The sequence below is a fragment of the Pinus tabuliformis genome, chromosome 6, assembly GCF_031772625.1.
Source record: "Pinus tabuliformis cultivar Carrire ecotype Pingquan chromosome 6, CPIR1, whole genome shotgun sequence".
NCBI lineage: Eukaryota > Viridiplantae > Streptophyta > Pinopsida > Pinales > Pinaceae > Pinus > Pinus tabuliformis.
In genome coordinates, this window is record NC_142292.1 from 1,012,078,812 (window position 1) to 1,012,106,351 (window position 27,540).

Here is a 27,540-nt window from a genome sequence, read left to right on the forward strand (position 1 = left end):
CCAGTTGCATGGTATTCCTTCTCTAACTAGTTGGTCCAACGCGATCACCCAACTTTGAGGGAAGGTCTCAGTGCTTGCTTGGCCACTCAGTCGACATGCGAATATGACCAAGTATTGGTATGCCTTCCTCAATATCTTTGTCTTATAGATCTGGTTGGGTGTCATCCTGAAACAGGCTGGCTCCTTTACCCAATCCTTCAGAATGTCTCTGGAGTGGGCTCTACTGTTGGGCAAGTCGAATGGAGGAGCCATGACAGTCATGGGCTCAGTCATTTGATACATCTCGTCGTAATCTCATGCCTAGAAGGTTACAAGCTTCGTCCCTCTAACACTATTCAAGGTCATCGTCTCAGGGTCAGTGTGAGAGACGATCCAGTGAATCACGTCCGCACATGGGAACGTGGGGTATCTGCATGAAATCTGGTACAAGGCGAACTTGTGAATGTTCACATACACTTGATGGTCTTTGAGGTCTTCCCCAAAAGTGCCTGTTAATGCTTAATTAACCTCTTGCCACTTTAGTATGATGTCCTTGTCTAGATACAACTTCGTATCTTCATATATCTGTAGACTAGAGGACACCTGCTCAACTACCGCTCCAGCTGCAATACCATCAGTGTCTGTTGGGCGCGGGATCCCCCAAGGGAATTTTTGGGGCTTAGAGCCTAGATTTTGGTCAAAGATTGTAATTCTGATGTAAATACTGCACATTTTGTGGGCGCGGAGCGCATAGTTTGTAAAAGAGTCATAGGGTTGTCCACCCTTAATTTTGTTAATGTAATGTCGGTTGTAGAGATCTACCCATGGTTTGCGGACTATGGGATTGTATAAATAGAGAGAGGCTCTAAGTAGCTAAAAAATCAATCAATTGATAGAGGAAGATGAACACATGATGTATGCGAGATAGATCTGGGGAGTAAGGTCTAGTTTTGGGTCGTAGAGCTCTGCAGCTGAGTGCACAGAGGCCTAGTAGTCTGCAGCTGAGTGCGCAGGGCGAGTTGAGTCTGTAACAGTTGGAAGTATTCATAAAGAGAAGTTTCCTACCATTTATGTGTATTTATTTCCTGTTTTATGTATCTGTTACATTGGATATGAATTTACTTCTAATACTTATATGATGCACAAATGTGTATAATTGTATTGATTAAGTGAATGCAAGATATAATATCTATTTACGTGAAGTTAACTAAGATATGTTAAGAAGATAAGTAAGATACATAATGTAGTTTGGGGAAATAGCGCAGGTCGCTGCCATAGCAACGCGAAAGCATCTCAACCCCTAATTAGGGCTGTGCGAAAGATGATTATAACAAATCATGAAGGTATTGAAGGTTAGAACAGTGCGCGAAGTGAGCTGCGTGAAGATAGACATATTTTGACTAAATCGACATCACAAACATCTCAAGGGTGCGGAAACTTGGTTCCAACATCCCCCCATACTGCTTCATGTGAGACTTCAGTCCGCGCTCCGCGGGTTGATGCCGAAAGGGCCAGTAGTGTAGGGATTTGTTTGGCTAAATAAATCTGAACCTGGGTCAAGCTCCCATAAACCAACAAATGGTTTCGTTGCCGAGACTGGAATCTGCCGAGAGATGTCGGATGTCATATCATTGGAATCCAATTAAGAAAGAAATTGAAGGTTGGTTGGTTAAAAGACTTCCCTAGTTCGCGGTGCAGGAGAACAAGAACCCGTGACTGTCAAAAGAAGAGTGGTTAGACTGCTACCTGTATATGAAGATCCACGGAATCTTCTTCGCGTCCTTCCCTACTGAGCTATACGAGTGGGTCGCGAAGCTAGCAGATAGCTAAGGAAGGTGGAAGCTTGACGGTCCTATTGTGTGGACCCCAGAGTTAGTGCGAAGGTTGGAAGCATCGAAGGATAAGATCGCGCATGCTGTTGATCATTGGCTCAATCGTATTATAGGAGGATTCGTTACTAAGTTCGCGGTTGACACCTCAGTTAGCTACAATGAGGCAGAGTGACGCTTTCTCAAAGGACTGTGAGGTAAGTATGTAAAGTCTTTGAATACTTGGATTAAAATGCTATTGTGCGAAAAGAGGGTTATGCAGTTACCTTGATGTTTGGGGCTACGTGAAGTGGAAAAGCTTACAAGAACGAAGGAAATAAGGGACCAGAAAATAGCCCCTTGATTTCACCTCTGCGGTGGGATGACGAAGAGATCGCGAAGGTCTCACCGCGAAGTGCGATCCACCTGATAAGACAATAATTCCATGAATACCACCTCCACCCACACTGCCACTAGCTTCACCACCATCACCTCCATCTTCAACCGTACCCACTCCACCACCACCGCTATTCAATATGGCAAGCACAGTGAAGTTGCTTGTGTTCAAAGGTTTGGGAAATGAGGATCTAGACCAATTATGGTTCGTGGTAAGGGCTGTATGGGAAGCGCAAGGAGTTATAGATGACAATATAAAGAAAGTGACATTGGTTAGCGCCCTGTAGGATCGCGCGCTGACCTGGTATATTAAGCACTCCAATGATAATCCAAATGCAGGAATTGCAGATATCCAAACAATGCTAAATAAAGAATTTAGCAGGCCGAAGTCTAAAGCACAGTTGATCATTGGATTCAAAGAGATCACGATGCTACCAGGTGAGACTCCTTGGGAGCTGGATCAAAGGCTGAAATGTACGATTCGTGAAGCTAATATGAATTTGACGGATGGACAACATCACGAGTGGTTTGTAGCTTCGCTAATGCCACATTTAAGGAGTGTGCTATCGTAACATAAGGTAACAACTCAGGCAGAAGCCCTAGAGATTGCCATGAGGCTGCATGAGACCCCGATGCAGGATCCTAACTTAGGAGTTCAGCAGATCCACATGCAGTTGAAGAATTTATGCCTTGAGATGCAGAGTTTGAAACAGGACAGGATAGCTCGACCAGAAGTGCGCGAAGAGGTATGGTGTGTAAAATGCAAGGGTCAGGGTCATGACAAGGACCACTGCTCGGTTTTCAAAAATTACCTCGTAGGAGGAGGACCGATGCCTTTAAGGCTGGAAGCGCAAGCAGGACCTAGCGCGACGCCTGCTTTGTGGTGCGCGATTTGTCAAATAGCAGGAAAACATGCCACAGACAATTGTCACTTGTTATAGAAGTATACACAAAATTCACAACAATTGTTCTGCAACTTTTGTAGGTCAGTGGGACATGATGAGTGCACTTGTAGAAGCTATGAGTTGATGATGGATAGAACTCCCACCTATAGAGTTCAGGCTGAAACATGGCCCCTTGACCAAAATGTAGGAATGGCGTGAATAGGATTTCAGGGGCACGGATGAGGCCGAGGCAGAGGAGGACCTGGAAGAGGTCGCAGACAGTTGATATGCTACAATTGTGGAGGGCCAGGACATTATGCCCGTGATTGCACGAATCCAATGCACCTGTCATGTTTGTATTTCACCTTGTTTGATCATGAGACAAAAGATTGTCCTATGCTGATAGCTAGGATACGCGACAAAGGAGCGCTACCACCTCCCCCGACTCAGAACCTGAAGATGATAAGGTTTGAGCAATGCGAGGAAGATCCAAATGTGAACATTGTGCTCTGAAGTGGAATTGCAATGGGAGATGACAAAGACAAACGACCAGAAGATAGTACTTGGGTTCGCAAGGCTCCGACGAAAGAAGTGAGTTTGATTTGGAGCGCACTCAGGAAACCTTCATGGAAGCTAAGAATATCTTCGCTGATGCCTCCACTTCAGGAAGAAAAGATAAACTAAAGTCGGAGATGGACCCATCTATGCTCACAATGTTCCTGGAAACATGTATGAAGTTACTGTGCGATAGTAAGGCAGTGAAAGGGTTATAGGAACTCATCAACAGATGCACTGGGACTGTGCCAGGAGAACCGCGTGTAGTCCGAAAGATCAGAATGCATAAGACAAGAACGGGAAGAGAGATGAGACTAATCGCGCAGATCGGAGAATATGAGATGGACCAAGTAATTCTGAATTTGGGATCAGATGCAAATGTTCTGCCGAAGCAGACATGGGAGTGAATGGGGGGAACTACGCTGCAGTGGTCTCCAATTTAGCTAAGGATGGTGAACCAATAGAAAATAATATCCATGGGGCAATTGCAGGGAATAACTGTGGATATTTAGGGAGCGAGCGCGCTAGTGGATTTTGAAGTGATAGAGATCGTTGATGATAGCAATCCCTACCCTGCGCTCTTAGGAATTGACTAGGCCATTGACATGAATGGGGTAATCAATTTGAAGAAGTGAAAATGATTTTTGAAAAGAAGTCACTGCGCGTAATTGTACCCCTGGACCCTACTAAAGGATCACGCTATACGGGGCCAGTGCGCGACTATGAAAGTGATGATGATTTGGACTGCATCTATAAGATAACAGCGCGAGACCAGAACTGGGTGAATCCCCCCGTGGATGGGCGGATTTCATGGGAGTGCGAGAATTCCTATACTTTGGATTTTGATGAAGAAACAGAGCAATGGCAGAATTGGTTACATGAGGTAACTACACTGAATTGTAATATGATGAGAAGGTCGTTGCACTGCATATCGACAGAAGTAAGAGACCTGCCTACTTATGATGGTTTAAGTGAGGTAGATACCTTCTTGGATAAATTTGAAAGAGAAGTGTCCGAAAAGAAAAGATTCTAGACCTTGGACTAGGTACTGCGCGCTACGCCTGCGAGATAGTGGGGTATGCACAAAGGGAGATTTGACGACTGGCGCGAATGTAGGAGAATGATGTGCACACGATTTGGGAAGTCTAGGGTGTGACTAACAGATAAGTACAATGGACAGGATGGTACGCGTGCGCATCTGGCCAAGAGAATGCAGGCATATGGAAGAGATTCCCAGCCGCGCGGATGCACATGTACTCTGCGCTGAAAGACCTGGTCAATAAGCGTCTGTTGGGGGGACAAAGGTGCAAATGGCTCTCAATATTGGGAAGACATTATATAGGAGGAGCTATCACACAAAAGATTCTATGCACAGAGGCACTCAACAAGGTGTGCAACGTGCTGAACAAGGTATGCAATGCACAATGAAGTGATTGGGACTTGCGGGTACCCGCAGTATTATGGGCTTATAGGACGACATGCAAGAAATTGACGAGACAGACACCTTTTAGGCTTGTCTATGGAGTGGAAGCCGTAATGCCTATGGAATACATTGTGCCTAGTCTTCGCATAGCAACGCTCACAAGTATGACGGATTGCGAAGCCTTGGAAGAGTGGCTCGCGCAGTTGGAAGAACTAAAAGAAGAACGATTTTTGGCTAGATTTCACCAGTAGGTCCAAAAGCAGTGTGAAAATGCTTGGCACAATCGACATATTAAGTTGCGCACCTTCAAGGTGAATGATTTGGTGTTGTTTTATGATAGTAAGTTGGATAAATTCCCAGGGAAGATCAGAATGCATTGACTGGGACCATATGTTATTAAGGAGATCACAGATGGTGGCGCGGTGCAGTTGGTAAAGGTAAATGGAGAACTCTTCCCAGGAAAAGTTAATGGAAGTCGTTTGAAGCCATACACAGGGGTCTCGACCATCTGACTAGCTGACATAAGCATAGTCTTAATGCTCCAGGCAGCTGAAAGGAGGCGCGGGACTATAAACTACTCTACTCAGGAGCTGCGCGATGTCAGGACTACGTGCAATAGCGAAGTGTCACAGGGTCCATGACAACGCGAGGGTAGTTGCGCTGTCGCGCGGGTCGGTTGGAAAGTGACTGTTACAATCACTATTCATGATGTGATGCTTGGTTTGAGACCAAATGGAGTGGGCGGCAGGCATTTAAGGCAAACTTTATGGGCTAGATTCTTGAAAATCTGCCGCCAATTGAGCATTAATGGACCGAATGTGGGGGGAATGGTCGAATTGAAATTCAAAAGGTGCTATAAATTACAAAGGGTTGTTTAGCAAACAACACTTGGCAATTTGAGAATTGAGTTATTGTGTGCTTAGACATTCATGAACCCAGACTTGTTCGATTTTCTGAAGGCGAATTCGTTGCTTGAGCAATTACTCGAGACGTTGAGAGAATTGTGTAATCGCACTATGGCAGCACCTGAAGAAACCTTGGATACCGGAGTAATGACCGCTGAGGAAGTCGCACAGGCCATTACGGAAGTGGAAGCCCTAGAAAGTGTCGGGATAGTCGCAGAAATCCCTAAATCGCCGCGCAAGCTGAGACCCAAGAAAGATAAGCAGGCCATGGTACCGGTGTGTGTATCACCTAGAGATCTACTAAGGACTAGGCTCACCATGGAAGAAAAGGGGAAGACTATCAATTTGGAGGCCGATGAGGAGGAAGAATTTGAATAAATCCTAGTAGAGGAGGAGGATGTAGAAATGGAGGTTGAAACCCAAGGTGTGGACCCTCTTACCAGGCTACCCGCATATGTTCCTCTGCGGAAGGGTAAAGCAAAGGTGCCCAAAGATATAGATGAGAGCAAGAGCTCTCTGCAGACTCCGCTACTCCCTAATGACATTATTTTTGAAGGAGTGCACTTGGGACGAGTGCCTGTGCTGAAGTTTGAGGATTGGGATCTCGTGGACCACAAGAAGTTCCCACATCTCACGACCGTGCAGCTCATGCACCAGAAGAAAGACGCGCCGGCTGGAATCATAGAATTGGAGCCGTGTAAATGGCTGAGAGGAGTTGAGAAAGCAGGGTTGCTAAACCTGCTCTGGGTGTCGCATTACCATTGCACCCCAGTGACCATTTTTGTCATCAGGCAACTGCTCTACCTGGTACATGATGGGTGCTTGTGGCTGGAGGATCCCATCCCTGTCACAAACCATTTGATTCACAGAATTACCGGCTCCCTTCCAAAGGGGAGGACCCAACAAACATTTCAGAGGGAAAGAGTGATGATTTAGCCATCGCGGAGGCCATGAAGAAGAAATTTAAACTGGAGAAAAAGAAGAGAGGGTACGCCATTTCCAGCATCAACAACCCTACGGTTAAAGTCGCGACGCAAATATTGGTAGGGAAGGTTATGCGGAAGTGTCGCGTAGATGAGGTGCCCGCACGGGTGGTTGCACTAGCAGCGCAATGTGCAGAACGGGTCCAGTTCAACAGGGAAAACTATTTATGTGGAGAGTTCCTTGAGAACTGCCGCGAGGCATAGGAGCATGGAAAAACTTTTCACTATGCATGACTTCTGTTGTCAATAGTAATGGTGGCCTAGGAATTGCCCGAAGATAGCTAGTTCCCGACGATCACACAGGACCTTCCGGAGGCAGCGAAGTACGCTTCGTTATGGGCAACCAAGGATGCACAAAGGATAAGGGATAGAAAAATATTCTGGGTGTTGATGGAGATGAATATTAGAATGGGGATTAATTGCAAGCCGCAGTTATCACCCACGGTCTAAAATAGTCTGCAAAGCTTCAGAGTTCAAGGGAGATTTCCACCATGTCTACATCAGGGCGTGGAAGGACCCCATGAAGACGTGGCATGAGCTACCCTATTTGGCAACCGACGATGTCATCTTCGCGGTCCTTGAGTCGTGGCCACCAGAGTGGTGTGCTCCAGCTGGCTCTGTGGTGGAAGCGGAGAAGTCCGTCATCCAGCGGAAGAAGGAAGAGGCGAAATTGCAGATAGTGCAGTTGGCAGAGAAACGTAGGAAGGAAGAAGCAACGACTAAGGCCGAGGCGGTGCGTGACACTGCGAAGGTTGCAGAAGAGTAGCAAAAGACATGAGAAGAAGAGCGCGAAGGACAGAAGTTGCCTTCGCCTGAGCGGACACAGAGCAAGGTGGCACAGACCCGCAGACAACGTCCACCCAGCTAAAACGTCTACACCCAAGAGAGCAGGTAGGGCCGCGAAAGAAGTCGAAGGCTTCAAAGACTTCATTCGACCCGATCACCCTCACTGAGGGGGATCTCCATGATATTGGCGAGACGGTGAGGGACGTCACCATGGAGGCCCTCTAACAGTTTGAGGAGAAACACCAGATGGTGTTGGGGGCTCTCCGGACGCAGATACAGGAGTTGCAGGTGTGCACTCCATAGGCTGGCACTGTGTCAACTAGCCTCACAGTAGGTACGTCCACAGCTGAGGAAATGTTGCGCGCTCAGATGACTAACACAATAGTGCTGCCAGATGGCGCACTCGTTACAGAAAATGAGGCCGACAGGCCTATGGTTAGCAGGTTGAAGGGAATCGGATTAAACGTGGCTATGCTCCCTCGGGAGGCACTCTATATTTTGTAGGATGGAGTCACTGCAGAACTACGAACCAGGCAGGGTTGCACGCTCTAGGTAATGAGCGAGCAATGCATCAACATGGAACAGTTGAGCCTGCAGCATGACAAGGTAGTGGCACAGAACAGACAAATAGTGCAGGTGGTGGAGGAAGCCTGCTAGATGGTCCCGGAGTTGGCCATCCAAGTAGAAGAAGCAGTGGAGGCACGCATTCGGAAGTTAGCAGCAGGGGTGCGCGAGGCAAAGGAAGAAATGGCCAAGGTTCAGCTGGAGCTGAACCTTCAGATAGAATAACTGCAGTTGAAGGCGTAGCCTTCAACTCTGCTGGAGGTTAAGGAACAACGCGCCACCACGATTACCACAACAATGGCGGCGGTCAACACTGTAGTGAAAGATTGCACAAAGTTGTTCGAGCAGTCGTTCGAGGTCCTCACCACCCTACAGGAGGACCCAAACATACAACGCCTAGAGACAGAGGCGCACGATCTACAGTAGAGATACGACGAAGTAAAAGGGACCGTGTAGACGGTTTCCCTCACACAAAAGCTCGCCAGGATGTAGCAGGCTAAAGCGCTCAAGGAGCAGGTGGATACTGTTCGGCATAAGGAAGAAGTTTTGAAGCCACGCTTACAACCATGGATTGATGAGGCGTATACCATTACAACCTCCATTGAATCAAAACTAATGCAGTTGCAAGCAACACAGGAAAGGATTCAGCGCAACAGTTCAGCCACAACGGTCACTGAAAAACGCGTAGAGGAAGTACAGCAGGCAGCTGCTCAGTGCGTTGCTGAACTTGCAACGATCCAGTCAGAGTTGGGAGGTCTTCGCGCAAAGATATTTGCATTGATAGAGTGACTCGAGGGCGAGTCACGATGTTTGTGTTGGGATCCTGTTGGGTGCGGGATCCCCCAAGGGAAGTTTTGGGGCTTAGAGCCCAGATTTTGGTCAAAGATTGTAATTCTGATGTAAAGACTCCGCATTTTGTGGGCGCAGAGCGCGTAGTTTGTAAAAGAGTCATAGGGTTGTCCACCCTTAATTTTGTTAATGTAATGTCAGCTGTAGAGATCTACCCATGGTCCATGGACCATGGGATTGTATAAATAGAGCGAGGCTCTAAGTAGTTAAAAAATCAATCAATTGATAAAGGAAGATGAACGCATGATGTATGCGAGATAGGTCTAGGGAGTAAGGTCTAGTTTTGGGTTGTAGAGTAGGAGAAGGCTCTGTAGCTGAGTGCGTAGAGGTCTAGTAGTCCGCAGCTGAGTGCGCGGACCCCTGCAGCTGAGTGCACAGGGTGAGTCGAGTTTGTAACAGTTGGAAGTATTAATAAAGAGAAATTTTCTACCATTTCTGTGTATTTATTTCCTGTTTTATGCATTTGTTACATTGGATATAAATTTACTTCTAATACTTATATGATGCGCGAAAGTGTATAATTGTATTGATTAAGTGAATGCAAGATAGAATATCTATTTACAAGAAGTTAACTAAGATATGTTCAGAAGATAAGTAAGATACACAATGTAGTTTGGGGAAATAGCGTAGGTCGTTGCCATAGCAACGCGAAAGCATCTCAACGCCTGATTAGGGTTGCATGAAAGACGATTATAACATATCACGAAGGTATTGAAGGTTAGAACAGTGCATGAAGTGACTTGCGCAAAGACATGCATGGCTGGACTAAATCGACATCACAGACATCTTAAGGGTGCGGAAACTTGGTTCCAGCATCCCCCCATACTGCTTCGGGTGAGACTTCAGTCCGCGCTTCACGGGTTGATGCCGAAAGGGCCAGTAGTGTAGGGATTTGTTTGGCTAAATAACTCCGAACCTAGGTCAGGCCCCCCTAAGCCAACAATGTCCTGAGATCCTGTTCTCTTGGAGGCCATTGAGACAGATGAACACCTGAAAGATCTGGAAACAAGCAACATGCATGGCAAGAAATATGTCAGTGAAAATAAAGAAAATTCGAGGAAGGACACAACACATACCTCGGGAACTGATGAGTGAGATTGCACAAATTTACTGGGAGGTTGAGTGACTGGTTGCCAGAACTGCGCAAAAGGCAGGACTGGCTATCGGATTTGTAAAATGCGCAATCCAATCAGGCAACTGGCTATTGGGATTGCGCAATGTGCAATTCCAATTGGGAAGGACTGTTGGCCTAAGGTCAGATTTGCGCAATTTCTTGGGCCAAGCAGCCACTGTCCTCCAGAAATGCACAAAATAGTCCCGGAGGGCAGTGCTGGTCAAGAATGTGCAAATATGGAGAGGAAGGTGAGCCTTCCTTCCCCAAATTGCGCAATGCATCCTTGGTGAAGGCAGAGCCCGGGCCAAGGTTGGCCTGACTCGCCAACAGGAAAATGAAAGCAAGTAAGACAATGAAATGCATGGCGACACTAAGTGATACTAGAAGTGATTAACAGTGCATGCAAAACATGAATGAAAGAATCAATAGACATATCAACATGCATGTGGGTGAGGCAGTTCGCCGATTGGGCGAATGTCCGTGCAAAACAGTTTCACACATGCGACAACAGTGATAGCAACAAAAAATGAAACATAGCTAGGAAAAGCTAGAATATATGTAAATGACAACATGAATTCAAAAAAATAAATAAAACAACACTCACACAAGCAAATACACAAAAGCGACAAAAATGATGAAAAAGACAAGTTGAAGCCACTTACCCGTGAATACATGAGCCAGATGTGTCGAAGAGTCTTGGATGTGCTGTGGGATGTCAGAGCTCCAAGATTGATGTGAATGAATGAGCTTTGATGTGTCGAATAAATAAGTTTGGTCTCATGATGCGCATGCCACAAATCTATGAAAAAGTGACACTTGGAGGGAAACTTCTAAAACAACTTTGCATGTAACTCCCAGCTACTAAAAATAGCTCCCTAAATCATGGGATGCCTTTTGCATGTTTTCTCTTGCTATTCCGGGAAGATCAAGTCATGCATGCATGCAAGTCAAGTTTCCTCGGTCACAGGTGGAACTTGTCAATCGGATTGTCCATGCATGAAAGTGCTCAACTACTTGGGAAAAATGTGCATTACTGGCTAGGAGTTGGGCTGACTGCTACCAGATTTGTGCAAATCCTAGGCTGAATAGCTTACTTCTGGGAAAATTTGTGCAAATCCTGCTGGGAGGGTTGGCTGGCAGGATTACGCAATCTTGGAGCCTAGCAGACTGTCAAAGAGGATTGCGCAATTCTTGGAGGGAACGCTGGTTTCCCTCCAGAAATGCGCAATTTTCAAGGGGAAGCTGCTCAGCCTACAACTGGACCAAGTTTGGGTAAGCAGCATGTGAGGGGAATGGATCAACTGTGATCGACAGATTGCCTTTGTGTGAGGAAAACACTGAAGCTTGAGTACTTGACGAAGCAAGATAAAGTGTTGTGTAAGGTTAGCAGGGAGGCTCCAAAACAGGCTAAGGCAAAATTTTGGAGGTTGGTTGTAGCCGCTACAACACTTGGTGACACACTGGTAGAACTCCAGCTCTCTGTATAGACCTTGTTCGTGAAAAGCAAGTCTAACACCTTCGGAAGTATTGTTCAGTTCTTAGCTCATCTTGGTTTCACACTAACTTGATTGTAAGATGTAGCATCTGCCAAGCCCTTGTTCGATTCACACACATTCGAAGCTAAGGCAACACAATTGTTTCGATTGGGGTTGAGGGGTATATATAGGTGCACAACAGTATAGTCCTCAAAGTCTTAGTTTCATCTCTGGTGTTGCTCCACTGCCAGTAGGCCTGGACAGTACCCCAGTGGAGTCACATAGGAACACAAGCATGGCTCCGCTGCCAGCGAGCATGGTCAGTACCCTGGCAAAGTTGCTTGCATCACCTCCCTACGCAGGAAGCCTTTCTCTTCTTTCGCCTTCTTCATTTTTCATTTTGATTTTTTGACTTTTCATTTTTTCATTTTCATTTTCATTGTGCATAACACTTATTCATTTCAGAGGTGGAAGAGGGATCCTAACTTATTGAGAGCATAGGAGGTTGTTCCAGAAGAGAAGTAGTTTATTATATTTCTAACGTGCCTGTTAAGGTTTCCCCCCTCACCTTACTCTACTTGACTGAGCTGACAATAGTTTAACCCAAAAACAATCGACTAGAGAAGGTGACACGAGTTAGCACACAAGTGTTGTGTTTTCACCAAGGTTCACTTCAAACAGTACGTATTTTCCTTCGACGTATCATGGACTAAGAGCAACAAGATCATCATACAAAGGCAAGATGATACATAACCAAGTTGTGATAACTATCTGAGCCCTCTTGTACTTTACCCTGCTCGCTTCAAGAGTCATACATGGTTTCATACAAGACTAACCTACGAACGAAACAAACGAACTAACAAACATCAAAGCAAAAGCGAAAGCGAAAGTGAAAGCAAAGCAAGTAACCATACAAGCAAACAAACAAACAAGCAAAAAAAGAATATGAACAAACAAGCATGCAAGCAAAAAAATGAAAGAAAACACTACTCCTACTCCTACAATAACGGTGTATGGGCCTGATCATGTGAAGTGATACTTCCAATGTAGCAACCGACACATTGGTAGACCCATGTTGGTGAAGGCTTGGTCTATGAGCAACCCAGTGGTGTGAACCAGCAAGCAAGAAAGATATAACAATGGAGACAACCACACTTCGTGTTTCAAAGTTCCCACAGGATATGAGTGAGTGCATTTGCATGATGGGCGGTCCGTGGACTTATTGTGGTGATGTGTGACACTACGTGCAACTTTGAAGCATAAGCACACTCTTGACTGTGAAAGGCAAGAAAATGAAAGAAACAAAGATAACTTGTGTCGCGAATGAGTGCTTGCAATGTAAGACTCCTCTAATGGATGAGCAATGGGATCATCCAGTTCGAGTGGAGGAAGTGTGATCTGTGAGTGAGATGGATCTTCAATGCATACAGATGAGTGATGAGGAGCCTTGGATGATTGAACAGTTTCATGATTGGAAATGAGACTAACCCCAAGAGATCGAGGGCCTGACATAACCATTAGCTCGGGTTGAAGTGCCTCAACAGTCTTTGGTGTCTCAACTTCATCATCAGGTAGATCATCATACACTGATGGCTTTGAAAGATCAATTACGATAGATTCATGATCGTGATCAAACTTGGAAGAAAATGGATCATGACCACCACGATAAAAAAAATCAATGAATTCCTCGGCATCCTCATGATCAGATGAATCAAATAGAGGGATAGATGAAAAGCGAACGAACTCATCATCTGTGCTTTTGGAAAAGACAGATGAAGGATCAAGTGGATCTTCAATGAATAACTTATCCTCTCGATTGTCGAATGATGGACTAACATCCGTTGAGTCCTGCGAGTGATCAACAATGGGTGCAGTCGTGGATGAAGTCACACATGCAAAATCATGGATGATAGGCTCACCAAAGAGGTTAGGAAAGAATGGAGGGGGCTCGGACCAAAGGGAGTCATCCTTCGCCGAGTGTTGATGTTCAAGCTCCCACTCATACACTTCATGAGTGACAATGCATGTTGGCTGTAAAATACCAACTCCGTCAATGGGTTGTTCCTCATTCACAACAAGTGAAGAGTCTAGAATGGACGAACAAAAGAAAACATCATCCGGAGGAACACCTGAGTGTGAAGACGAAGGTCGAATAAAAGAATGCATATGAGAACTCAAAGGACTCACAACCACATCTGCGCGAAAATTGAGTGGAGTGATGTTGGGAGAGTGTGAAGGATGAACAGGTGTGTGAGCATTATCCTCAACATCATTGGGTAGTGGTGGAGTTGTTGAATGAGAGGGAGGCGGACAGTCAGTTGAGACAGTGCCCGCTCCCACATGAGATTGTGCAGTTCCATTAATGAAGAATCTTGAGCGAGGCTTGATATCAAGCTTCCTCTCGGGATGGGCAGATTTATTAAGGCAATACTCGAACCGGTTCCAAAGATAAGTAAACTTCATCTGGCTCCTTGGAGCTTGAAACTGCAAGTCACAGAAGCGCTACCAAAAATCAATAATGGATTCATGCGGAGCCCTCCGTTGCTATAACATTTTCTGGTTAAGATGGTCTGGATCAAAATGATAGAACATGTCTTCAATAAGATCACAGAAGTGCTCAAATGAGTGCATGATGTCAGCCGGTAAGCTGAGCACCCAACAAAATGGAGATTCACGAAGTGTGTATGTAAGCAACAAACCGACCTGTTCATTAGAAAACTCATCTTCCTCATGAATCATGGAAAAAAAGTTATGTAAGTGCTTAGGCCAGGCCACTTTGCCTTCACTTTCATATGTGTGAGTGGAGAAGAGATCGAAAAGCTTCCCCGAGATGGAGACATCTTCATGATTCAAAAAACACCTCGGGGGAAGCAGAGTGAAAGGCTCCATGAAAGATATGCAAAGGTTTAAAACTAGATGAGAGGAAATTGCTTGTCATTAGGCCCTCCTTCTAGCGCCAGAAATGTTGATGGTGCTAGACCCGCCAACATTTCAATTGGATCTCTCCAGTAAGAAGTTCCAATTATACCTCAGACCATTTAGTGTAGGAGTCCCAACAGTGGGTCGTAAGGTAATGCCTTGATCGCGATGTCGCACAAAGGCAAGTAAGATAACTCTGTCAGTAGCAAGGATGTGACTGATACAGTGAGTCAAGGAAGTGGTATGAGAGGTTCCAACACTTCGAAAGGGGAAGGAGGTGAAGTTGAGTTCTAGGTTGAAAGGGATCCGTCCCAACTCGGCTAGGAACACACAACACAAAGGACATGCACATCTTCCGATGGAGCAGTCCACTTGGATGTGACAGTCACATCATACAAGGTAAGATAACATGTACAACACTAATGGATCAGTCCGAGACGAGTGTGACGGTTGTTATAGCAAGGTTCAAGTGAAAGGTCTGTCTGATGTCCGACAGGGTAGTCGTCATGGACGGTGACAACATTAGCCACATATGCAACACATTAACAACAATATTCATATAATTGCATGTGAATCAGTTCATACACAAGTACGTAAGTTAAACAACATATGTCATTAAAGAAACCGGAGCAGTCCAACGACAACAACAACATATGCATGAAAATGTGTTGGCTCTTATTATATAAAGAAGTGTAAGTCACAATCATACAATACATCCATGTAAACTTGCTAGCCCCAATAGTGGAACGTTACAGCCACATCCACCTGCACCAATTCAATAGAAAAGTCTACTTCCCTGTGAGGTGGTAACTCTGAAATATCCTCAGGAAATACATCCTTGAATTGTTGTAAAACTGGGTACCTGCTCAAAACATTTGCATCCTCAAATTCCTTACCCTTGTCAATGGAAATGTGCACCGCAAATAACATACACCTTTTCCTGCGACTGCGCTTTGCTTGCATAGTTGTTACCATCCTAACTGATGTGGCTTTCTTCTTACCTTGTAAGACTCTGGTTCTCCATTGTCATCAAAGCACTCAATGGCCTTGTCATAGCAATTCACCTTGGTTCTATGAAGGTACAACCAATCCATGTCCAATGACATATTGTATGATCCCAACAGTAATACATTCAAATGTGTTGCGATAGACATACCATTCAAATCAAGTGCTCAAACTCTTACCTAGTGATGAACTCAATTCTTTGTACCTGTATCCAACTGCACTAACCAAGATTATGCATGCAATTCCTTGCTCAAACCACACTTATCCACCAAGTCAGGACTAACATAGCTATAATTAGATCCATGGTCAAATCAAAATAGAAATAACTTGATCACAAAGGTTAACGTACATCTCAATGATAGATTCCTAATGGTCTGCTTGTTGGTTATCCAATGCTGTATAAATACGAGGAACGTTATGACCAACATCCCCAACAGTTTGTGCATCCTGATCACTATATCTCTTAGTCCTACTACCCTAATTCTGTAGACAATCTCTCTTGAAATGATCTTTGCCACAAGTCCAACACTCTATAGCCTTCCAGCTTGCATCTGTGTTTTGCTCCTTAGATCAATGTCCATGTCCTCTGTCAGATGAATTAAAGCTCTTAGGTGGCGCAACATTCTCCTTATTACCTAAATCTTAAGGTCTTTCTCGCTTCTTGTCCCATTTTCCTTTATTCTTTGCATTGCCTTTCCAGTCTAGCTTAGTCTCAGATCCACACTTCGATTGTTCATAACAATACTTTAGCTTTTGGATGGCCTCCTCCAATGATCTAGGCTCATCGAACTCAATCCTATATTTGAATTCCATTGGTAACCCACTAGTGAATCTTTGAATCTTGGCCTTCTCCTCCTTGAGGTAAGGCACATACCTTAGTAGCTCCAAGAACTTGCTAGTGTACTCATCATCTGTCATAGATCCCATCTTTAGTTCATAGAATTCCTTTGCCCTGTCATCAAAGTATCTCTCTGATAGGTACTTCCTTTTGAATAGCTGCTCAAACTCATTCCAAGTCAAGTCCTCCTCCTATATACCTCTGAAATTCTTCACATCTTCCCACCAAATGTCTGCTTTACCTTTGAGACTGAATGTAGCTACTCTAGCTTTCATGTTCTCTGAATAGTCATGCAACCTGAAGAACTTCTTCATACCAAGAAACCATGCCTCTACATCCTGTGATTTCTTCATCTCTCCATCAAATGTTGGTGGATTTTATTTCTTAAACTCATTTGGCAAGTATCCCCTATCACTCCTCCTGTACAGATGATAACGATATCGATCATCATGCCCGTCAGAATTAAAACTAGAATGGTACCTGTGTCTATCCCTTCTCCTATCTGGAGTATCCAATAATCTGCCATCTCTAACCATGTCATCGCTATCTAACCTATGACCACCATGTGACCTACTACCATATGCCCCATTAGTTTTTTCCTCCTGCTCATGGCTGATCCGAAGTTGTCCCTTTTGCTACAAATATAAAAAACTTTGAAGTATCATTGCATTTACCTCTATTAGTTTCTCCTATGCCTGTATGATTATGTCATTATCTGCCTTACAACTCCTTATTTCTTCCTTTAATCTTCTCATTGTGTTTTCCAAATCGGAAGAATTCCCAACACCATGCTACTCATCTGATTCATAGGGAGAGTCTTTGTAGTCTACCATCTTGCTATCCATTTGATATTTCTTCCTGCAAGGTATATCATGTCAGCTAAACCAAATCACAATAAACCAACATACCTTAGTATAGCTTGGGGAGGATACCTTGTCTGCAATATCAACAAATCAGTGTGATACATGTATAACATAATCATGACAACATATATAAACATAACACATAAGCATATAACCATGCAACCATCATTCTAGCTAGGGTCCAGTCATCAATGCATGACCTTATCAACAACGCATACCACGACCTCATGCATGACAAAAACCACTACATCACTGTACACTTGACTGCATGCAAATATTAACATGCATAAGAAATGCGTAACCAACCACACACATGCATAAACACATGTAATCAGGCATAAAAAAACAATAGTTGTAACCAAACCTACAAGAATGATACATGTAACCAAGCATATAAGAATGTAACCAAACATACGAGAATGTAACCAAGCATACAAAATGATACATGTAAGCGACATATATCAACATGTAACTAGTCATACACTCACGACAATGCACTCCACAATAACAACCTCAACTTTCACATGATGACATCACTACAACCATGATAAACATCATGCAAATTCAACAAGCACATGGAATGCAAGCGTAAGAGACACACATGCAACCGACATGCATGTATGACCAACACACAGTCCATCCAGTTTGAGGGGTGAACCATGCTCTGATACCACTTTGTAACACACTCCTCCCACATCTACCCAAGCAACCGGCCAACCGGGGTAAACATGCAACGAGAGGCCACTGTGATATGATTCAACCTCCAAAGTCACATTAAGGAAGTGGAACCGACGAAACACACCATACATACATTGAACATCAGCATTAGGACCCTCAGGAACCAATCCAACCTTTCTGTCAACTAGCCTCTGGGTTCCACTGAGATTTTGGACCACTTAACCTCTCGACGCTCTCATGCTATGGGCATGCCAATGTCTAGGGACTTCTGGACACTCTCACAGGCCTACAAGCTAGCATCCAGGGACTATTTTGCACAACGCTATGCTAGCATCCCCGGGATTTGAGCCACTTTTTCGGGCCCAGAGCCGAGAACACTACCCAGAATTGAATGACATCTTTGGAAGAGTAAAATAATAGAGGAATGATAGTACAAATGGAATCACTTGAATAAGACCTTGACTGGACCCCTACTAGCCATGATAGGCATTTCGTCAAACATATCACAAATATGTAATCTACAGGTGTAAATAACATATATGAGCATAGGGGTCTCATACTTAGCTAAGAATCACTAAGGAAGATTGATGCCTCAACACATCAATTACCATTTCATCCATTAGGTCATAGATACATTGTTCATTCATTTACTAGTAAAAGCATGATGAGATCCATACATAGCTACTGTCATAAAACATATATATAACCAACTTAATAGCAGCAGAAATACCAATGAAATCACATCCATATAAACAACATATAACCAATATAATACTCATATAAATACAAGGAGAAATAACCTCATATTGATGATGCAAAATCCAAACTCGGGATGGGACTTCCATGTTCCACTTGACCGTAGAATGGCTGAGCCAAATCTCTTTTCATCCATTCACCCCCATGCCATATTCCAAGCATGAATGTGGGATCTCACATAACACATCAATCCAAAATCATCTAGGGCTTCTAGAGGCCATCCACCTCAACCCATCAAATAGTGATTCCACCTCACGGTCAGGCATTAAAAAACCATCATCGGATTGGTCTCTATCCAAACCTTTCAGGGCTTACAGAGTGTTTGTTCGACCAAGGCTTCCAGGACTAGTAACTCAACTGACAACTTTTACCAGGATTCTAGAGCGTTTTTCCAACCAGGGCTTCCAAGACTAGTAACTCTACCCACTAAGGGCTTCCAAAGCATTTGTCCAACCAAGGCTTCCAGGACTAGTAACTCAACCCAAGTTGTTACAGGGCTTCCAGATTGTTTGTCCAACGAGGGCTTCCAGGGATAATACCTCAACCCAAGCTAAGGAAACATGAGAACCAACCAAAAAAAAGTAAGGAAAATAAATCCACAATCATCATGGATGTCCAGGAAATGGAAAGACTAGGCAATCCACTGTCAATTTCGACCATCCTCCATGGCAATGACAGATCACAACCAACAAACCACATTCATATGCCATGCATGCCAAAACTAGTGAGGAAAATAAACATGCAACTCGATACCTACAAGAAAAATCTGTTGTAGCTGCTTATCCCAATGTCCTCTTACGCATTCCTACTCTTCATTTGCCTTCTTACTCCAAAAATCCAAGTATGCCACACCATCCAATAGTGCTCCAAGAAAACTCTAAGTATCCAAGAGTATGAGAGAGCTCCAAAACTGAACTAACAAAAGGTTACCAACTGATCCTCAAAATCCTTTTTATGAATGAGGCCTCTATTTTCTTCATTTTCCATTATTTTCCTTCATTTACCCCCTCACATGCAACCTGTGACCTTTCACCTCCCTTTTCTCCAAATTTCCATTATTTTCATAAATAAATGTGCCAAAAATGCCATTTTTCCTTTCCAAAGCCTTAGCCATTTCCTTTTCCAATTTCCTTAGCCATTAATAACCAAATGAACACCCACACTGGGATGTCTTGCCCAACATTCAGCTTGGAATAAGTGTCCCATCAACCGTGGTTATTATTTTTCCTTGATAACTTTTATTACATGGAATTTTCACCAAGGTTGTTACAAATCCTCAAGTGGTTCAAAGCATCCACCACTATTAACTTGATGAGGCCACAGTGAGTTAAATGTTGGTGCTTTCCTTCCCTCACCTTCTGACTCATCTCCATGATTGACTGTAGGAGGAAACGGGGGACACTAAGTCTTTCAGGGAGAGTTAATTCTGCCTTGAATTGCCACTCATGGATTAACCTGAAGTGGTAGGCATAAGCCACACTTAATATTCCTTCACAATATATGTAATTGAGAATATGATAAGCTACCTCATCCCAAGGGTAAGGTAAAATTTCTCTTCTCACTCCATTCTTATCTTCTACAGGCTTCTCTTTTGAAAGGAAGAAGTTTTTCCTAGCTGTGAAACTCAATTGTTTATCTTCTTTGCTCCACCTAATTCCTAGAGGCAAGGTGGTCACTCTGCTTATGGTTTTAGGACTAAGAGATATGGCCAACCCTCTAATAACAGTAGTGGCACTGTATTCCTCTTGAGAGTGTAATGCCATGGAAAATTCATGGGCAAGATCATCATCATACCCCTTTAGCAACTCAAAGAAACCCAACCACTGGTGTCTTCTGAAGATGTCCACTACAGGAGGGTGTTGGTGAATTATCTTGGTGTCTGAGGGTTCCCTTATGTTAAATCCCCCCCCCATTTCTTCTACTATTCCTCCTTGATGCTATGTAGGTGTGGAATTCAAAAAAATTCAAACAATATCAGTGGTGAAACAATGTTAAATTGCTTGGTAGTAGTGGGGGAGATGGGTGCTAAAAATGACATCAACCAAATTGTTTTTCTCTTCTTTGAACCACAACAACCTTAAAAAAGAACTCCTATTGATCAATTGGCTATTACAGGCTCTTAATTTCAAGCATACTTCTCATGCAAATGGATGTAGAAATGAGGAAGGAGGGTGTCACTTCTCTTCAAAACAATTTTGCGTGTGCATGAAGTTTTTGACACAATATCGATCCACTATGACTCCTTTTTCCCCTGCCAATTCCTCCTGTAGCTCCTCTTATCCCTCTTGTAGCACTTGCAGAGCTACATATAGTTTTCTCCTGTAGCACTTGCAGACCTGCATATAGTTTTCTCCTGTAGCACTTGTAGACAGGGTTCAAAACTCCTCAATGGCACCCTAGGTTGTTTGATGCACTAGCTCATCCTTCCTCTACCTATTTTTGGAATGAGTGATGGTGCAAATGAAGTCGAGCCCAACACATAATATCCTCTTTTGGTTAAAATCTTGGAGTGCTCTAGTGACTTGGAATTAACACGAGTTTCCTCTTTTGGACCGTTGTCCCCACTAACTGTAATCATTTCTCTCTCCTTGTGATTATCACCCCACTCTTCGAGGACACCACTTCGTTTTGAGTTGACATTTCCACGTTGCATGGGTGACTTAACTTAAACTTAAGTTTACTAGCCGAGGGTGGCCAAGTTCACTGGCCACCTCCAGCCTATTAAAACACCTCTCTTGCTCAAAACACATTTTAGTCATTTTATGCATAGGGAGGAGGTGAGGGTTGCCATACTTGAGCCTACTTGTGGATCAAACTGCTGCAGAGAGGTTCATGCTGGAGCTGGGCCATATATCATTATGATCAAGGGAGTTGACTCTTTGACTTGTTTCCTGTGCATGTCTTCATTCTTGATGATACCTTGATTGTTGCTTTTGTTGTGTGTGTGCAAGTGCCTCTCTTATGTTCAAGATGTTGCTACTGCTAGAGAGCCTCCCTGGGGATGATGTGTCTCTTCATAGTTGCAGATAAGGCCCAATCATCCCTTCTAATGGTGGAAAAAAATAATATCAATGATTACTGTTATGGCTACACATGCAGCTACATGAGGAGTTTTCTTCCATAGTATCCTTTTGATCCCCCCTTGCAGTCTTGAGTTTGCATGATGGTGATGAGGGAGATGATGACAAGTCACGAGGATAGGGTTAGAGTTATTAGGGAGTAGTGCAAACAATGAAATAAATAGAAAACAATGGCTTCTGTGTTTTTTTTAGAGGTAGGACATAGTGGAAACTTTGAGAAAGTTTTTGGTGAAATGGAGTGGATGGGTGATGGATGGATGACAAGAAAATCAATGAAGGACACTTTAGTCTTTTGGTCTATTCTCCTCATTAGATCTCCCTCCTGTAGCTTCACAGGATCCTCCTGTAGCATTACAAGACCTCCTATAGCAATACAGGTCCTTCCTGTAGCATCACAAAGAGGAGGTGAAATTCAAATTTCTTGTTGTTGGGATGATGGAGAGAGATGGTCATATGAATGGACAAGATGGATATGAGGTGTATGGATGGAGGGATGGATGATAGATTATAGGTTTTGACCTATAGCCATGAAACTGTGACTGTGTGCAATCTTGCAAAACAAGAGAAATGTTAGCAGCAGACATGGTATAAGTGTCTTCCTTGTGTTCTTCTTCCCCCCCCCCCCACCCCAACCCTTTTTTTATTTTTTCTATTTTCTTGAGACAAACAAGCTATCTATGAGGAAGTTTTCAACCTGCATGCTTGCCCTAGGTGCCTTAGAGGAGATTTTTACCTAGGGATCTTTATTACTTTTTTTCCTCTTTTTTTTTTTTTTTTTCTCCTGGGTTGTGTCAGAGAGGTTTTCAACCTTAGAGTCGGCCTCCAATGCCTCATAGAGGTTTTCATCCACACCTCTCTTTTTTTCTCAATTTTCTAGGAATGTTGTGGGCTAGAAACTATGAAACTCCCAATCACATTTAATTATTTGCTAACTGAACTGATAAATTCTTCCTTGGAAAAAGGTATTCTATATAGCTTCAACCTATAACCATTTACAAGTAAGGGAATGCCTTCCTCATCAATGGTTCTGATATGTACAAATCCATTTTCATGACTCTTTTCCACTAGGTATGGACCCAACCATCTTATCATTAGCTTCCCTTTAAAATATTTGAACCTAGAATTATATAACAGGGCCCAATCCCCTTCTTGAAAAGTCTTTTCCTTGATATGAGTGCCATGCCATGCCTTCCTTTGCAGATGTATGACTTCAGTACGTAGGAGAGCTTGCATTCTGAACTCATCTAAGCCATTCAATTTGAGCAACCTTTCTTTCTATGCTGTAGTGCACCAAGAAATAAGGAACATAAATCCAGTAGCCCAAACAAGATGCCCGAATATGAACATCCACACCCAAACAGATAAAAGATGATACCTAACGAATGGATCATGGTACCCCTAGGGGAAGTAGAATCCCCATTGCCTCCTTGAAAGAGAGATGTCCTTATCCATTAGACGATAGGGGCCACCAATAAGTTATTCTAGGGATTAGTCAAGTACCTTGGTCCCATTATCATCATTGGTGGATAACCTCAGATCAAGCTGAGGAAGTCCTCATTGGTCTCAGACTCGATAGTTTCTCACGTGCTTGACCTCAACACCTTATCGCAATCTAATTCCAACTGAGTTTCCATTTTGAAAGTGTTATATTCAAACTCAATAGAAAGAAAAGCCTTCTTCCCATAAACCAAGTCATATGGAGTGAATCTAGTGGTGGTTTTCCAAGTGGTTTTGTAGGCCCAAGTGGCCTCTACTAGTCTCTCTGCCCAATCTTTCTTGTTGCTGCTAATAAGCTTGGTGGGGATGCTCTCCAATGTTCTGTTTGTGACCTCTACTTGCCCATTTGCTTGAGGGTGATAGGAAGTGGATGTCTTGTGATTGATATGGTGTTGCCTCATGAGATATTCAATCAAATTTTATGTGAATTGTGCTCCTTGATCAGTGACTACCTCTCTTGGATACCCAATCTTGTAGAAGATGCTTTCTCTTAAAAACTCAACCACTTTCTTCTTAGTTACTGCTTTAAATACCTTTGTCTTAACCCACTTTTTCAAGTAATCAGTGCACACAATGATGTACTTCTTCTGTCCTAATGGTGGATCAATTGGCCCAATGAAATCCATGCCCCACTTGTTAAATGGCTCTAAGGCCACTTGAGGTTGTAGGGGATTTTCATCCCTGGGTGTGGGCTTACCCATCATTTGGCATTGATCACATCTAGTGGTGTATCTCCTTGCATCTTGATGTGAAGTGGGCCAATAGTAACCAACCTATAAACTTTGAAGGTTATTCTTTTAGCAACAAAATGACCTCCACAAGGTCCATCATGACATGTTGAGAGGATGTCAAAGACCTCCTATTCTCTTACACATCTCCTCAAGATCTGATCTGGTCCCAATATGAAAAGATTTCCCCTAATCCAAGTGAAAGGAGAGCTTTTCCTTACAATCTTGCTTTTCTCCCTAGATGATAGATTAGGAGGGAACCTCCCAACAACCAAGTAGTTGGCTATGTTAGAAAACCAAGGGGAATGCACTGAGATGGAAAAGAGATGTTCATATGATAGTTGATCATCCACCATCTCCTCATTACCTGTGGGCAAGGTTAACCTGGACAAAAAATATGCAATCAATTTTTCTTTCCCTGGTTTGTCAATAATAGTCAAATCAAACTGTTGTAACAATTACAACCATCTAATTATCCTAGCATTGACATTAGGCTTGTTCATCGAATATTTAATGGTTGCATGGTCAGTATGAACAAAATTTTGATACCTAGTAATATAGTGCCTGAATTTGTTTAAAGAATGTACTACAACTAAGAGTTCTTTTTCAGTGACAACGTAATTCAACTAAGTTTTAAACAAATTCTTACTAATTAAATTGATCGCATAAGGCAACTTATACTCTACTTGTCCCAAGGCTCGCCCCACAACTTTATTTTATGCATCAGTTTGGATATGGAAAGGCAATGCCCAATTAGGATCCCCTAGGATGGGTGCAGTGGTCAATTTTTCTTTCAACACTTCAAGGGCCTCTTGAAAATTGTTGGTCCAACAAAAATATGAATCTTTGGCCAATAACCAAAACAAAGGTGAAGCCACTTTACTAAAGTCTTTGATGAATCTCCTATAATAACTAGCTAGTCCCAAGAAACTCTTGACATCTCTTTGCTTTTGAGGGTAGGGACCCTTTTGATAATGGAAATTTTATTTAGGTCAAACTCTATCCCTTCCTTGGATATGGAATGGTCAAGGACAATCCCCTCATTCATCAAGAACTCACATTTCTCAAGGCTCAGAGAGAGATTCATTTCAATGCATTTCTTCAAGACCTTACACATATTGGAGAGAGCGTCATGGAAGTCACATCCATCAGGAGTGAAATCATCCATGCATGTTTCAACAGAGTCATGAACAAGTTCAGCAAAAATACTCAAAATTTCCCTCTGGAAGGCAGCAAGGGCATTACACAAACCAAATGTAAGAACTCTATAAGCAAAGGTACCCCAAGGACATGTGAATGTGGTCTTATCTTGGTCTTCAGGGTTGATCTAGATTTGGTTGTATCCACTAAATCCATCCAGGAATGAGAATAATTTATTCCTTGGAAGGCTGTCTAGGACTTGGTCAATGAAGGGTAAAGGAAAATGGTCCTTCTTTGTAGCCTTGTTAAGTTCCCGATAATAAACATAGATTCTCCACTTCCCATTCTTCTTAGGAACTAAAATAAGAGGTGACACCCGCTCACTATCTAAAATGGGGTATATGAACCCTACATCCAGTAGCTTTTGTAGTTCTTCTTTCACAATGTCCTTCAGAGATGGGTTCATCCTTCTCTAGGGTTGGCGCATAGGCTTGCATCCATACTTGATGTAAATATGGTGAGTACATACTGAGGGATGCACACCTTTCATTTCTTTATAATACCAAGCAAAAGCATCTAGGTGTTGCCTCAGAACTTTGCACAACTATTCTTCCTATTTGGCCGAGAGAGAAGGGTTGATATTTAAGGTTCTGGATGGGCCAAACTATACAATATTGACATGTTATGGACTTGAGTCAATAAGGCATAAGTTATTTCAAGGATTACTCCTAGATTCTTTTATCAACTCATCAATTGTTATGGGAGTGGGAGGTTGGCTCTAAAGGATATGGTCAATGACGTCATCTTCATTAGGTCCCCCCCTTTTGTAATAATATCTCGAGTGTAGATTGGGTTGGGGGTGGTGTGATATAGTTCATCTTCTTTCTCCTCTTCTAGCCACAAGGGTAAGTCATGCTAAATAGAAGGCTGAGCAGGAGGATACAATACTAACTGTTTTGATAAATGTCCATTCTTAATGGTCATGTTCCTATCCCTAAAACTAATGTAGACATCAACAATGGTTAACCACAGTCTTCCCAATATGAGAGGATAGCCATTAAACTTGGTTTTGGGTTGGAGAAAAAGGAAATCAGTAGGATACTCCCAAGATTCAATGGAGACCATAACATCTTCAACAACTCCCTCGGGAGATACTGTGGATCTGTCTGCAAGCTGCAACTCTGTGGTGGTCTTCCTTAAAGCCCATTGGAGATTTAGGTTTAGCATGGTTTCCTTACTCATCACATTGATTGCATCCCCAATATCTATCAGGGTATTAGGGACTATAAGGCCATCAATGTTCACATCTACTATTGGGCTTCTAGGGTCTAGATATTTTGGGAATATCACCTTCCCAAGCATCAAATCAGATAGTTTCCCAACAACATTTATGGTGGGGGTGTCTCTTTTTCCTCTCCCATAATTTTTGAGACATTTCTCATTGATGAGTTTATTAGATATGGGAACATATTTAATGGCTTGGAGAAGGGGTATCTTAACACACAAATTTTTCAATTCTCCCAAAAGTTTAACCTCTTTTGCGGTGTGTTGGCTAGGGTGGATCAACCTCTCAAGAAAATGAGGTGGATTGACTTGAGGAACACTATCTTCCTTCTCTTCTTCAATCTATTCAGGTGGATAAGGTGGGTGGTTATCTGGAAACACTCTCCCAGACCAAAGGTTAATCTCCTGGATTTCCATAACATAAGCAAGATATGATGTCTCTCCACTGTAGACTTGTTGTGCTTGCTTGTTGTTTGGGTTCAAATTGGGTTGAGCAGGCATTTGAGTTTTCTTAAGTGGTGTAGGATGAGTGAGATGTGGTTGAGGTTGGGGTGGAGGGAGTAAAGCAGGAGGCTGGTTGACTTGAGGCCTCGACCCTTGTGGTAGGTTGCCCATTTAGAAGATTGGGGTGGATATGGCTGAAAAGGATGGTTGACAGGTTGAGGATGATATGGAGGAGCATAAGGCTAAGAAGGAAGTGTGGACCATGATGGATGAGTGGAAGATTACCAAGGTTGCAAAGGTGCATTTTGATTTGGATTATAATAAGAGTAGTGTGCACCTTGCATGCCTTGTTGATATGGCCGAGGTCCTTGAGGTCTTCTTTGATTAATGAATCAAAGTAGCTCTGACCCACCTTTTGCCCTTTGAATCAAAGTGGGTTTTGAAGGTGAGAATGATGTCTTGAGGGTATGTAGAGGTGGATGGAAGTTGAAGCAAATGAAGGGAGGTTGGTTTGAGCCCCTAGCCAAGCTCAGGACCCCTCATAGTTCTGCCTTGCACTGGGATGAATGCTCACAGTGTACTTAGGA